General features: G+C 41.6%; 2 protein-coding genes across 24 annotated transcripts in view; one reads left to right on the top strand and one right to left on the bottom strand.

Moving 5' to 3' along the window:
* LOC114641380 (uncharacterized) overlaps positions 1-12,395 on the bottom strand; it is a 261,003-nt gene that overhangs the window by 24,708 nt on the left and 223,900 nt on the right. The window lies entirely within an intron of this gene.
* Positions 8,679-12,395, top strand: part of LOC114641379 (ICOS ligand-like) — a 263,459-nt gene continuing 259,742 nt past the window's right edge. For 8 of the 13 annotated variants that reach the window (XM_051925898.1, XM_051925899.1, XM_051925897.1 and 5 more), the window contains exon 1: positions 8,682-8,756. The gene's annotated coding sequence lies outside the window, so the exon portion shown is untranslated. Of the gene's footprint in view, positions 8,757-12,395 lie in introns of all 13 variants that reach the window. The other 5 variants (XR_007934653.1, XM_028790435.2, XM_051925900.1 and 2 more) reach the window with 4 other exon arrangements.

Raw genomic sequence — 12,395 nt, 5'->3', positions numbered from 1 at the left:
GACTTGGCCAGTAAAAGGAGCACAGGAGAAGATGTTGGATGTGGCAGAAATGAGAATGTGGAAATGGATGTATGGAGTTACAAAAAAGGACAGAATAAGAAATGAGACCATCAGAGATACAACAAAAGTGGGAGAGAAATCTAGGAAAGTACAGGAAAACAGACTAAAGTGGTATGGACACATGATGAGTAGAGATAAGGAATATGTGGGCAAAAGAGTGATAGGAATGGAAGAGCAAGTGAGGAAGGCCAAAGTGGAGATGAACTGGTAAAGTGAAAGAAGATCTGAAGGAAAAGGTCTGACTGAAGAGGAAGTGCAGGACCACGCTGTTTGGAGAAGGTTGATCAAGCAAATCGACTCTGCCTAGAAGTGGGAAGAGAAGATGGTGGTTGAAGTAGCACTAGACCTTAGGCATATGCTGAAATGTTGGTCGGATCATAATAGTTTTTTTAATTACAAAATTTCTTCTTCTTTCGGCTGCTCCCGTTAGGGGTTGCCACAGTGGATCATCTTGTTCCATATCTTCCTGTCCTCTGCATCTTGCTCTGTCACCCCCATCACCTGCATGTCCTCTCTCACCACATCCATAAACCATCACTTAGACCTTCCTCTTCTCCTCTTCCCTGGCAGCTCTATCCTTAGTGCCCTCCTCCCAATATACCCCTCATCTCTCCTCTGCACATGTCCAAACCAACACAATCTCGCCTCTCTGACTTTGTCTCCCAACCGTCCAACTTGAGCTGACCCTCTAATGTCCTCATTTCTAATCCTGTCCATCCGTATCACACCCAGTGCAAATCTTAGCATCTTTAACTCTGTGCCACCTCCAGCTCTGTCTCCTGCTTTCTGGTCAGTGCCACCGTCTCCACCCATATAACATAGCTGGTCTCACTGCCATCGTGTATACAATGGGGAGTGTTACGTTAGGAAGGGCATCCGGTCTAAAATTTTACCAGATCAATAAGCAGACACAAATACAATAGAATTAAGGAAGGATGGATAATATGTATGACATAATTTTTCAAAATCTAAGTAATAAGGTAATTCATTTAATTCTTTTCTTTGCTTTTTTTCTGGTTCTTCTGTGGTGGTGTATTCCCTGACCGAAGGCCTGTGTAGCCCCCTGTTGCTGGAATGAAGGTGGGTACCCCAACTGCATCGAGTCATCTCAAACGAAGCCTGGAAACAATGAGGAATGACTTAAGCACATTTATCTTAGGTAGGGTGGTCTTCTGACCGACCCCCTTGTACCCCTGCAGATATTGTTTTCTTTATCCAACTTAACTCGGGTTTTTTCGTCTTTTCTGTCCTCCCAGCCATCTGAGCTTATCATTGGACTGTCATTTAGAGACTTGTTATATGACTTTGTATATAAAGATGGTACTGTTCTACTAATTAGATATCTGTGCTTGGATTTATTTACTTCTCTTTGTTACGTATTCATTAATACCCAATGTCATTTGCTTGTTCTTTTCTTGTAACTTTCTCTTTGACATCATGTAAAGCACTTTATGACAATGTGCCATGTTGTTGTTGTTGTTGTTGTCATTAAATTTGTTTCGTATGATCTGATAAAGAGTCACTTACCAAAGATGTACAGAACATCAGGAAACCGAAGGAAAGGATGATTGATCAAAGGACGTACTTTTTAATTGTTAAGACTGCCAGACTTTTAGTCTGGCATACCCTGAGCTTTCGAGGTTCTAATCATTTCAAGGGACTAATCATTTCTCTCTCTCTCTCTCACACACAGGCGGAAGCACGAGCGTAGCAGCGAGCGGAAGCACCGAGCAGAAGCACTGAGCAGCGGCGTCTCCCACAGGCACGTAACCCTTCGCAAACACCCGAGCAAGTTCATCGGAAGTAAAGCCGGCAGCTGACCTGAAGAAATAACCGGCAGTGAGAAACTTGAAGCCGACGGTCTCTGAAGCAGAAAGCACTTAAGTAAACTACAGAAAACGGAGAAGATGACATCACCACTAAACGTAAGTTCCATCTGCGCTCTGCCCGTTGAGGGCACGTTTATATGTTGTGTGTCCTGCAGCATGTACAGTTCAGGTTTTCCGGCCGACATTGTAGACAGCTTCACCTGCCAAAAGTGTTTAGTTAATTTAGAGTTGGTCGGGAAAATACGCGAATTGGAGGACCGCGTTAGGAATCTGATAGCGATTAGACAAACCGAAAATTGGATCGACTCGGTTTGTTTAGACAATTCGGCTACTTCTGATTCGGCTTCAGTCTCTCCTGGCCCCACTGTAGTCAGTGCACGGCCAAAGTCAGCAGCACCAATTCAGCCACAGGGCGAGTGGGTAACAGTAAGACGGGGGTCTAAGAATCCAAAATGTAGTCCCCCGGCACCCAGGTCACCAATTCGGACCCAGAACAGATTCTCAGCACTCCGCAGCGCGCCTGTGGAAACTGAGAATAAGAAAGTGCTCATAATTGGCGATTCCATAGTGCGGAATGTTAGAATTCCAAACTATGTTAAACCAGCAGTTAATGTTAAATGCCTCGCAGGGGCCAAGATTTCTGGCATAGAGGCCGCATTGGACCGTGTCGCCGACGATGAAGTATCTACCTTATTACTGCATGTCGGCACTAATGATATTTATTCACAGCAATCTGAGGTATTAAAGAGGAACTTCATCTCTCTTTGCATCAAAGCTAAAAGAAAATGTTGGAATTTAGTTGTATCTGGCCCCTTACCAAGATTATACAGAGGTGATGTGATTTATAGCAGATTGCATTCCCTTCACTGCTGGCTAGAAACCTGGTGTGCAAACAAAAGCATAGCGTTTGTGAACAATTGGGATGATTTTTGGGAAAGGCCTGGATTTTTCAGAAGAGATGGTCTTCATCCTAACTGGAGGGGATCTTATGTATTATCCCAAAATATGGCAGCAAAACTGCCTGGTTGACTGATTAGAGCACCATCCAGGCCGCAGTCATGTGATCTTAAATCACAGGCTGTTGTTTATCCCACCTGTTACTTTCCTGAAGCTGTTACCCATAATCCTTGTCTTGGGGCATCCAGTAAATTTAGTCTTGATACAAACCTTAAATTAATTGATAACCAAAAAATAAGGTGTATAATTAGACCAAGGGACAAAACCAGACCCTCCACCAGGGGCATCTGTAATAGAAATTTACTACAAATTAAAACAAAAAGTATATCACCAATTCAGAAAGAAGCATACAGTTTTAAATGCTGCTTATTGAACATTCGCTCTCTTGGCACTAAATCTGTTTTGGTAAATGATATTATATTAAGTACAAAATCTGATCTGTGTCTTCTCACCGAAACCTGGCTTAGTAAATGTGACACTGTCCCCCTAGCTGAGGCGTCACCAGATGGATACTCGTTCCTTCATAAGTCTAGAGATTCAGGTCGAGGAGGAGGCCTTGGAATAATTCATTGTAACAAAATGCAAATCACTTCTAAAAATTTAGGCAACTTTACATCCTTTGAAGCATTCATTTTAAATATTAAAACAGATTCCAACACAATTATAGTGCTAGTCTATAGACCACCAGGGCCGTATTCATTGTTCATGTCTGAATTTAGCAACCTTTTATCTGACTTTGCTATAAATTATGATCACGTAGTACTGATGGGAGATTTTAATGTACACATTGATGTGGAAACTGACACTTTTAGCAAATGTTTTACTTATTTGTTAAATTCAGTAGGATTTTGTCAGAATGTCAAAGGTCCAACTCATAATCATAACCACACATTAGATTTAATTATAACTTACAAAGTTGAAATTCAAAATTTAATTATTACTCCATTAAATGAAGTTATTTCTGATCACTACTTAATTACATTTGATTTGGTCCTGCCCTTGCGAACACACTCCCAGATTAAAACAAAGACAGTGCGACATCTAGATTGTAATTCTGCTTCAAAATTTATAGATACTTTGAGTAAGTCGAGTGTAATTGTGGAAAACCATTTAGATCAGTTAACATCAAATGTAAACACAGAAAACAATTTAGATGAGCTAACATCACATTATAATGTGACCTTGAGAGATGCTCTGGACACAGTGGCTCCACTTAAAGCAAAAGTGACCAAAGCACATAGAAACTCTCCCTGGTTTAATGAAAACACTCGAGCTCTTAAATTAGAGTATCGAAAACTGGAACGCAGATGGAGAACAACAAAGCTACAGGTCTTTCAAATTGCATGGACAGAGAGTGTTAATAAATATAAAAAAGCCCTCTTTAAAGCTCGGTCAGAATACTATTCTACATTAATAGATAGCAATAATAAAAATCCTCAGGTACTTTTTAGAACAGTGGCTAAATTAACAAATGGAAATTCAGATCAACAGTGCAAAATACCAACAGACATTAGCAGAACAGACTTTATTAACTTCTTCAATGAGAAAATTAAAAATATAAGATCCCAGATCTCTGCATCACACTACAAACCAAATACTAGCTTAGCAGACCCTGTCTCACATTGCACTCAGCACTTTAGTAATTTTAATCCTGTAACTGAGCAGGAAGTCTTAACTTTAATTTCTAAAATGAAGCCCACTACTTGTTCACTGATCCAGTGCCAACAAAACTAGTAAAAAGTGCAATGGATGTTCTTGCAGCGCCTATCCTAAACATTATCAATACTTCATTATTGCATGGCACAGTACCTGATGCACTAAAAGTGTCAGTCATTAAACCATTACTTAAAAAGTCAGACCTTGACCCACATATACTAAATAATTATAGGCCTATTTCAAATTTACCATTTCTCTCTAAAATACTAGAAAAAGTAGTCGCCAGTCAGCTTCAGACACACGTTACGCATTACAATTTATTTGAGAAATTCCAGTCTGGTTTTCGCACTGGTCATAGTACAGAAACGGCACTAACACGGGTTGTAAATGACATTCTGATATCCTCTGATGAAGGAAACTCAACTGTAATTATGTTGTTGGACTTAAGTGCAGCATTTGACACCATCGACCATTCTATTTTACTACACAGGCTAGAAAATGATGTTGGGCTTACAGGCACCGTGCTCGCTTGGTTTAGTTCTTACTTATCAAATCGATTCCAATATGTACAGAAATGTGCTGACAGGACTCCATCATTATACACAGAAGTTCAATATGGTGTCCCGCAGGGCTCAGTACTGGGACCTTTACTGTTTTCACTGTACATGCTTCCACTGGGATCTCTCATTAGGAAACATAATGTTAATTTTCACTTGTATGCAGATGACACCCAGTTATACCTTTCATTTAAATCAAATGAAGTTTCTCCAATGTTGTCTTTAATTAGTTGTGTTAGTGAATTAAAGGAGTGGATGAATAAGAACTACTTGTCTTTAAATACAGATAAAACAGAGATGTTAATTGTTGGAGGGAATGATGCTGATCACAATAATATTTTGTCATCATTTAACTCAATGGGAATCCCAGTCAATTTTACTGAATCAGCCCGCAATCTAGGAGTTATCTTTGACTCTAGCATGTCATTTAAAGCGCATATTACAAAGTTGTCCAAAACATGTTTCTTCCATCTTAAAAATGTTAGGAAATTAAGGCGCTTTTTAAATAAACAGGATTCTGAGAAACTAATTCATGCATTTATCTCTAGTAGGATTGACTACTGCAATGCGGTGTTCACTGGATGTTCAAACTGTTCTTTATACAGCCTCCAGTTAATCCAAAATGCGGCTCCAAGACTTATTACAAGAACAAGAAAATACGAACACATAACTCCAGTTCTTAAATCCTTACACTGGCTCCCGGTTAAGTTCAGGGCAGATTTCAAAATCCTTCTTTTAACATATAAATCATTAAATGGTCGAGGTCCGGCTTACTTGTCTGAACTTATCATGACTTACAAACCAGAGCGCACATTAAGATCTCAAGATGCCGGTCTGCTTATGACTCCAAGGATTAATAAAATAACAGTGGGAGGTCGAGCTTTTAGTTACAGGGCCCCTAAACTGTGGAATGGTCTGCCTGCTACTATAAGAGATGCCCCTTCGATCTCAGCTTTTAAATCCCGGCTGAAGACTCACAACTTCAGTTTAGCACACCCTGACTAGAGCTGCTGATTAACTGTACAGACTGCATCTCTGTTGTTAGTCATTAGCACTTAAACATAAGTAACATGACAGTTAGAATTGTATACTAACCCTCACTTATTCTGTTTTTCTTCTCTGTACTCAAATGTGGCACTTGGTGCCATGGCCCACCTGCCAAGTTGTTTTGCCTGCCTAAGGAAAAGTCATCCCAGATGGAGGATCGCAGGAATCATGGGAAAGAGGGGTCCTTTCATCGGATTGGCTGGCCCAGCACTGTTTCAGCTGTGGAATGGCCAAATGGGGGAGGCAGCTTGAAGGATGAGGTCTCCAGGACTCTATACAAATACAAATCTTATTATGGGATATATCATCTACTGTTAAATTCTGCTCTGTACTTCTAAAATTTATATTTTTTATTTCTTACTATATTGAGAAATTGTTCTGTTCTGTGTATTGTATTGTATTGACCCCCTTCTTTTGACACCCACTGCACGCCCAACCTACCTGGAAAGGGGTCTCTCTCTTTGAACTGCCTTTCCCAAGGTTTCTTCCATTTTTCCCTACTAGGTTTTTTTGGGAGTTTTTCCTTGTCTTCTTAGAGAGTCAAGGCTGGGGGGCTGTCAAGAGGCAGGGCCTGTTAAAGCCCATTGCGGCACTTCCTGTGTGATTTTGGGCTATACAAAAATAAACTGTATTGTATTGTATTGTAAGACAAAGCCACTGATTACAGATTTACAAAGTGGATTTAGAAGAAACACAAGTGCAGCTGATCATCTTGTAAGACTGCAATCTGAAATAAAGAAGACTTCACTTCATTCACCAGGACACAGCTCTTCCTGTAGCTTTACGTTACTGAAAAGGCAAATGACATGTGGTGTCTGGTCAGGTCAGGTCACGTCGGGGATCATGCACTGTTACGGCATGTTGCTGCACCCACCACATGACGAAACAGCTCACGATCCTGGTGGGCAACCCCTCAGGCAGACATGCGGTCCAGTCTCACCCTCCAGAAATGAGCCTCTATCTACCGCAGGCAGGTGTTATGTGGGTGTCCCGCTGGCCTGGTTCAGCCACCCGGGTTCTCAACAATGAGGGTCTTGTAAGCCGGATCAGCCTCGGGGAATCACATCACATGCCCGTAGTGCCGTAACCGACGCTCCCTCACAATGCAGGTCATGTGTCTCATTCAGGACTCCATGAGCAACACAAAGTCAAACCAGTGGTACTCAAGGATTCTCTGCAGAGACACAGTACTGAAGGAGTCCAGTCTTCGTCTCAGGTCACTGGATAGCGTCCGTGTCTCGCAAACAGGAAGCATCAGGACTATAAAGACTTGAACCTTCGTCCTTTTGCATAGATATCGGGAGCGCCACACACCCCTTTATAGCGACCTCATGACTCCCCATGCTGTCCCAATCTGTCTACTGACTTCACAGGAAGAGTCACCAGAGTCACATGAATGTCACTGCCAAGGTAAGTAAACCTCTCGACGAGGTCGACACTCTCTCCGCAGACAGACACACTGTTCACATCTGTGCCTAAGAGGTCATTATTATTAATTCAATTATTATTATTATTACAATTATAATTAAAAAACGTAATTTAGAATTGAGGTTGATCAGCGATTTTTTATCTGAAAGGAGCCTTAAAGTAAGTGTAGACAATGAAATATCAACAAATTAAATAATAAGTGAAATTTGAAAATGGCACAGATCAAGCTTGCAATATATTAATATTATATTAATGATAAACAATGTACTTAGTATATTGTGTCCGAGGCAGATGGTGGGCCTACTTGGAGTCCCCCCTTGGCTCAGCCATCTCAAATGTTGAAGTCTGCATTGGGCAGCTGTCAGCATTTTAAATTGTCGACATCAAAAACGGTGGCCATTTTCTTTTCATTAAGACTCAAAAGCAAAAAATGTAAGTCCTTGCTTTAGTATAATTTTGCAAAACAATGGAAGAACAATGTTTTTAGGAATGATTTTTGATTCTAAATTAAAGTGGAACTTACACATTCAATGATTATATGGAAATGTAAAACTTCTGAGAGGTGTGTGTAGACTAATCGAAGAGAACTATTTCAGATATCGACTGCTTTGATTAGACCTGCCGTGGATTATGGATGTCGAACATTTGCCTCAGCACAGCTTGATTAAACTGTGTACTCGGCACTCAGTAGATACTTTGGTGCGTTTCCATCAACTCCTGCTAATGCAATGCTAGTAGGAGGAGGAGAAATGCCATGTTGTTCTAGGAGAAGGTTGATTTCAACTACTGGGCGTATTTAAAAGAAGACGACATTCATCCACCTGCTGAGAATATCAATATGGGAGGATGACACACAAGTCCTATGGGCAAAGAGTAATAACAATGGTATCAGAGTTGCGATCAAATGAATTACATGACACTTAGAACCTATGACGGTGTTTGGTCCTAAATACAGTATGGAAAGAGTAGAAATATTTAAGAAAACAATAGGAAATACAAAAAGTCATGGAGCGAGAGAAACGTTAGCAGTTATAAACGGATCAACTCAGCAGCACGCTGTCAATTACACTAACAGTCCAAACAGATCGCTGAACCGGCCAGCGCCATTTCGCACACCAGGACGGTAGGTGGCGCTGATGTCGTCAAAGTGGGAGACAAACCGACAGAAACGCAGAGGAAGACTGCGGAGCGGTTTGCGGGGTCGAGGACAGGAAGCTTTAAGGTTTGTGAAATCTTTCAAGATTTGTCCTTAAATGCGGTGAGTTGCGAGGGTCTTAACGGCTGACAATAACTTAGTGTGTTTATTGTTCAAGCCCCGGGGACCCCGATCTAGGCGTGTCGTAAAATGTCACAGTACTGTGTATGAAGTCAGCGATGGTGAAGAATATATGGCGTATAGAGAGCAATTCGCTGATGTTGCGTATTCTTTAATACACAATAATGACATGTATTTAGACAGATGCGCTTTATTCTTTATTATATTATTCTGGTGGATGTTCTAATTGGTTGTTTTCTTTATCTGCTTCTGCATAATTGTGTGAATTGTGTTTATTTTAATGCTTCTTTGTACAGCACTTTAGCGCAACCTCTGTTGTTTGAAATGTACTTTTATTAATAAATAATCGAATCTAACCGGGCGTGTGCCGGTACCTCCGTTTGTCCGGTCTGGAGGAGGCCCGTTGGACGCGAGTTCTGCTCCATCGCTGCGGGCCGGCGTGTCCCCTCTACGTGACGTGTTTGCGGTTTAACTTTCAGTTTCGCTTTGAGTCGTCACATCGGTCCGTAATGTCGAGTCCACCGTTTAACGCTACACGGGCCGATCCCACGCACAGAACACACCCGCACAGCCCGTTTACACATCGTGCTTTGTAATTTGTGAGCTAACACTTCGAAAGAAACACGACGCCCACCAGCCCGGCCTGTTCTGACAGCGGTGCGGGGACCGAGAAGACGCCACGGGCGGCGCAGTGGTTACGAAACTCGACTGACTGTGCAATTCGGGGCGGCTCGTTTAGAAAATTAACGCGTGGATTCGCACACAAAACAAAACCGATTTCTAAAAGTGGTCGTAGTCGCGTACATACCAGGGATGGTCGGCCTCCGATTTCTGAAATCGACGCTGATAAAAGTATCTAAAGGTGTCCGTAGTTCCAAAACTGAGTATTTTATTAAGAGTACAGGAATTTGTTTTCAAATGATGGTAGTGTTTTAGAATGGCTAATATTAATGGGTCAGTTTGTATTTAAATAACTAATATCACCACACAGCATCAAGGTCACCATAACAGATTTATTACAAAATGTATATATTAATAGAAGGAACATGTCGTGTCATTTTGTAACCCAGTGTGGTGCGTGTGCCAGAGCCTATCCGACCTAAAGATAGGCACAAGATAGGAGGAAACCCTGGACTTGTGCCCATCCACAGCAGGGTGAACACACCACGGGCACACTCCAGCCGATGGGCAGTCCACCTCACCTGCATATCTCTGGACTGTCGGAGGAAATACTGGGAGAACATGCAGACTCCACCAGGGAGGACCCGGGTCACAAACCTCGGACTCCCACTGCTCCACCATGCTGACGAGAATGAACATACAAACGTAATAAAGAGAGCATCAACGTTTACATTTTCATAAAGATTTGGTTATTCATTTAATATACTGTATGTACAACAGGCAAGCACGTACTTGAAGGGATCCCCTTAGAAGTAGGGATGTAACGGTACAGAAAGGTCACGATTCGGTTCACGCTACAGTTTGGACGTCACAGTTTGGTACGAGTTCAGTGCAATGAGATTTAAGCAACACAATTCAAAAGCAGAAGGCTAAGTTTGTTTTAATTTATTTTTGGACAGTAAAAGTTCCGCACCAACCTCTGAGGTTGTCTAGTTGATCAGCTACAGCCTGCAGTTTATTAAGCAATAAACGTATAACACACACTCTTGTATGTATATATTTATTTTATGTATGGCTGATTAAAAACAAAAGGTAGTAAGTTACAAAGTGTTATTAAAAGAAAAGCCCCTTACTATCAGAGAGTGATTGAGATAGCTGGTACACCCGGGCATCATTTTGCCATCTGGCAGCTTTAGATAGTTCTTTATAAAAACAAGGAACTAAAACGCTGTCATGTGTTACAAAGTGTAAACGGCAAGCAAACTCACACTGAACCTACACATACAGTGAAAAGCATTTCTTATGCTAAGAAAATATTACAAAATAAACAGCAATACAGAGCTGAATAACAAAATTAGAGCAGTGATTCACGTTGGTGATTTACTGTGTGACTGATTGCTGTAGCAAATACAATCCGTTTCTACACCTCGTGAGCGCTGGTCAGGTGCAGAGACCACTCACTGGCTTATGTGCACACAGGATGATGGAGTGTTGTAACGAGGCGTGAGCACTTTTAATGAATACTTGAAGACAGGCTCTTCATAGCTGATGAAATGTATTGCATTGGAATTGGCATTTACACGTTATTTGTGTATAGCCCAAAATCACACAACCTCTTCTGTAATTTTTTGTCTCGGTCTGTAGTCGCATCTAGAGGCTCCTTAAAAGCAGTGGGGATCAGCAGTTGGACTCCTAGCTTCAGTGATCAGAGCCCCTGGGTGATGCTGTCGAATATCCGCGAGCACAATGCTGAACAGCGCCGGCATACTGTCCTCATGCGATCTTCTGCTCGCTCTCCATTTCTATCGTAATTCACTGGGAGCCTAGAATGTTCTCACACAGCTGATTTAAAAGAAGCAGACGGGTCCTCCAGCTCCTCTGTGGTGTTTACGCTCTCCATAGTGCCAGTGGTTTCGTGAAAAGCCAATCAGCTTGTGACTAAACTTGCTCAAGGCTTATAGTTTAACTCTTTTAGGGCTAATTTTCTTTTGTTTCTTTTCTCCCAGGGCTGAATATTTTTCCAAAAATTACTTTTTTTAAAAAAAGGAACACAAAACAATTGTTTAACATGTCAAATCAACAAAAAATATTTATTTTTGACTAATATAACTGTCTTGCATTTTGTATGACCCTGCATACTATATAATTTCACATATTATTATTTCACATATTGTACATGTTACAAAGCAAAGTCTGATAACGCTCAAAGCAGACAATTGCATGCCTTGCCACGTTGCACTCCTTACACTACGTGTTGCACTGGTGCCTCCTTTTCAGTTGTCTGTTGCTGCACACAACACAGTCAGGCTTGTACTTTTTGTCCTCATATGTGGCAGGAAAGTGGCGCTCAGTCAGCCTGTCTGGCACTGCTCTTTGTGCTGGCCTTCCTCGCTTTGCCAAAGACACTCCAACATAATCTGTCAACCACCTTCTTGCGGAAATCTGCCGCGGTCATAGTGCTGTCACTGTTTGTCTGCTTGAATAATATACACCTGTATATCCATTTGTGAGTGCAATGGTACACAGTGTGGTACCACTTGGTGGACTTATGGCCGTAAGCATATGACCCCAGCATCTGATCCAGTCGATCAACTCCAGCCATCTTACAATTGTACTCCTCAAGTGCAACAGGCTTGTCCAGCTTCCTACCTTCTGGGTTTCCCTTTGAACAAATTACTTTCTCACATAAATTGTTGGTGTGAACTGTAATAAGACAAGTCACCTGTTTGACATCGTGCCATGCCAATGACACCAAGTTATCCGCCCGCATGAAAACCGGATTGCCACCTCTTTTCATCTTCAGCCTGTCTGGCTTTAACTGTGAAGGCCTGTGTCTCCTGTTCACCCTCACTGTGCCACAAGCTCCAATTCCTCTGCTCTGTAGCTCCATGAACAATTCTGGTGATGTATAAAAATTGTCCAAATGTACACAACATGACCTAAATGTTCATAGCCCTGAAGCAG

The sequence above is a fragment of the Erpetoichthys calabaricus genome, chromosome 4 (genome assembly GCF_900747795.2).
Source record: "Erpetoichthys calabaricus chromosome 4, fErpCal1.3, whole genome shotgun sequence".
NCBI classification, from domain to species: domain Eukaryota; kingdom Metazoa; phylum Chordata; class Cladistia; order Polypteriformes; family Polypteridae; genus Erpetoichthys; species Erpetoichthys calabaricus.
This window is presented reverse-complemented; position numbering and strand designations above follow the sequence as displayed.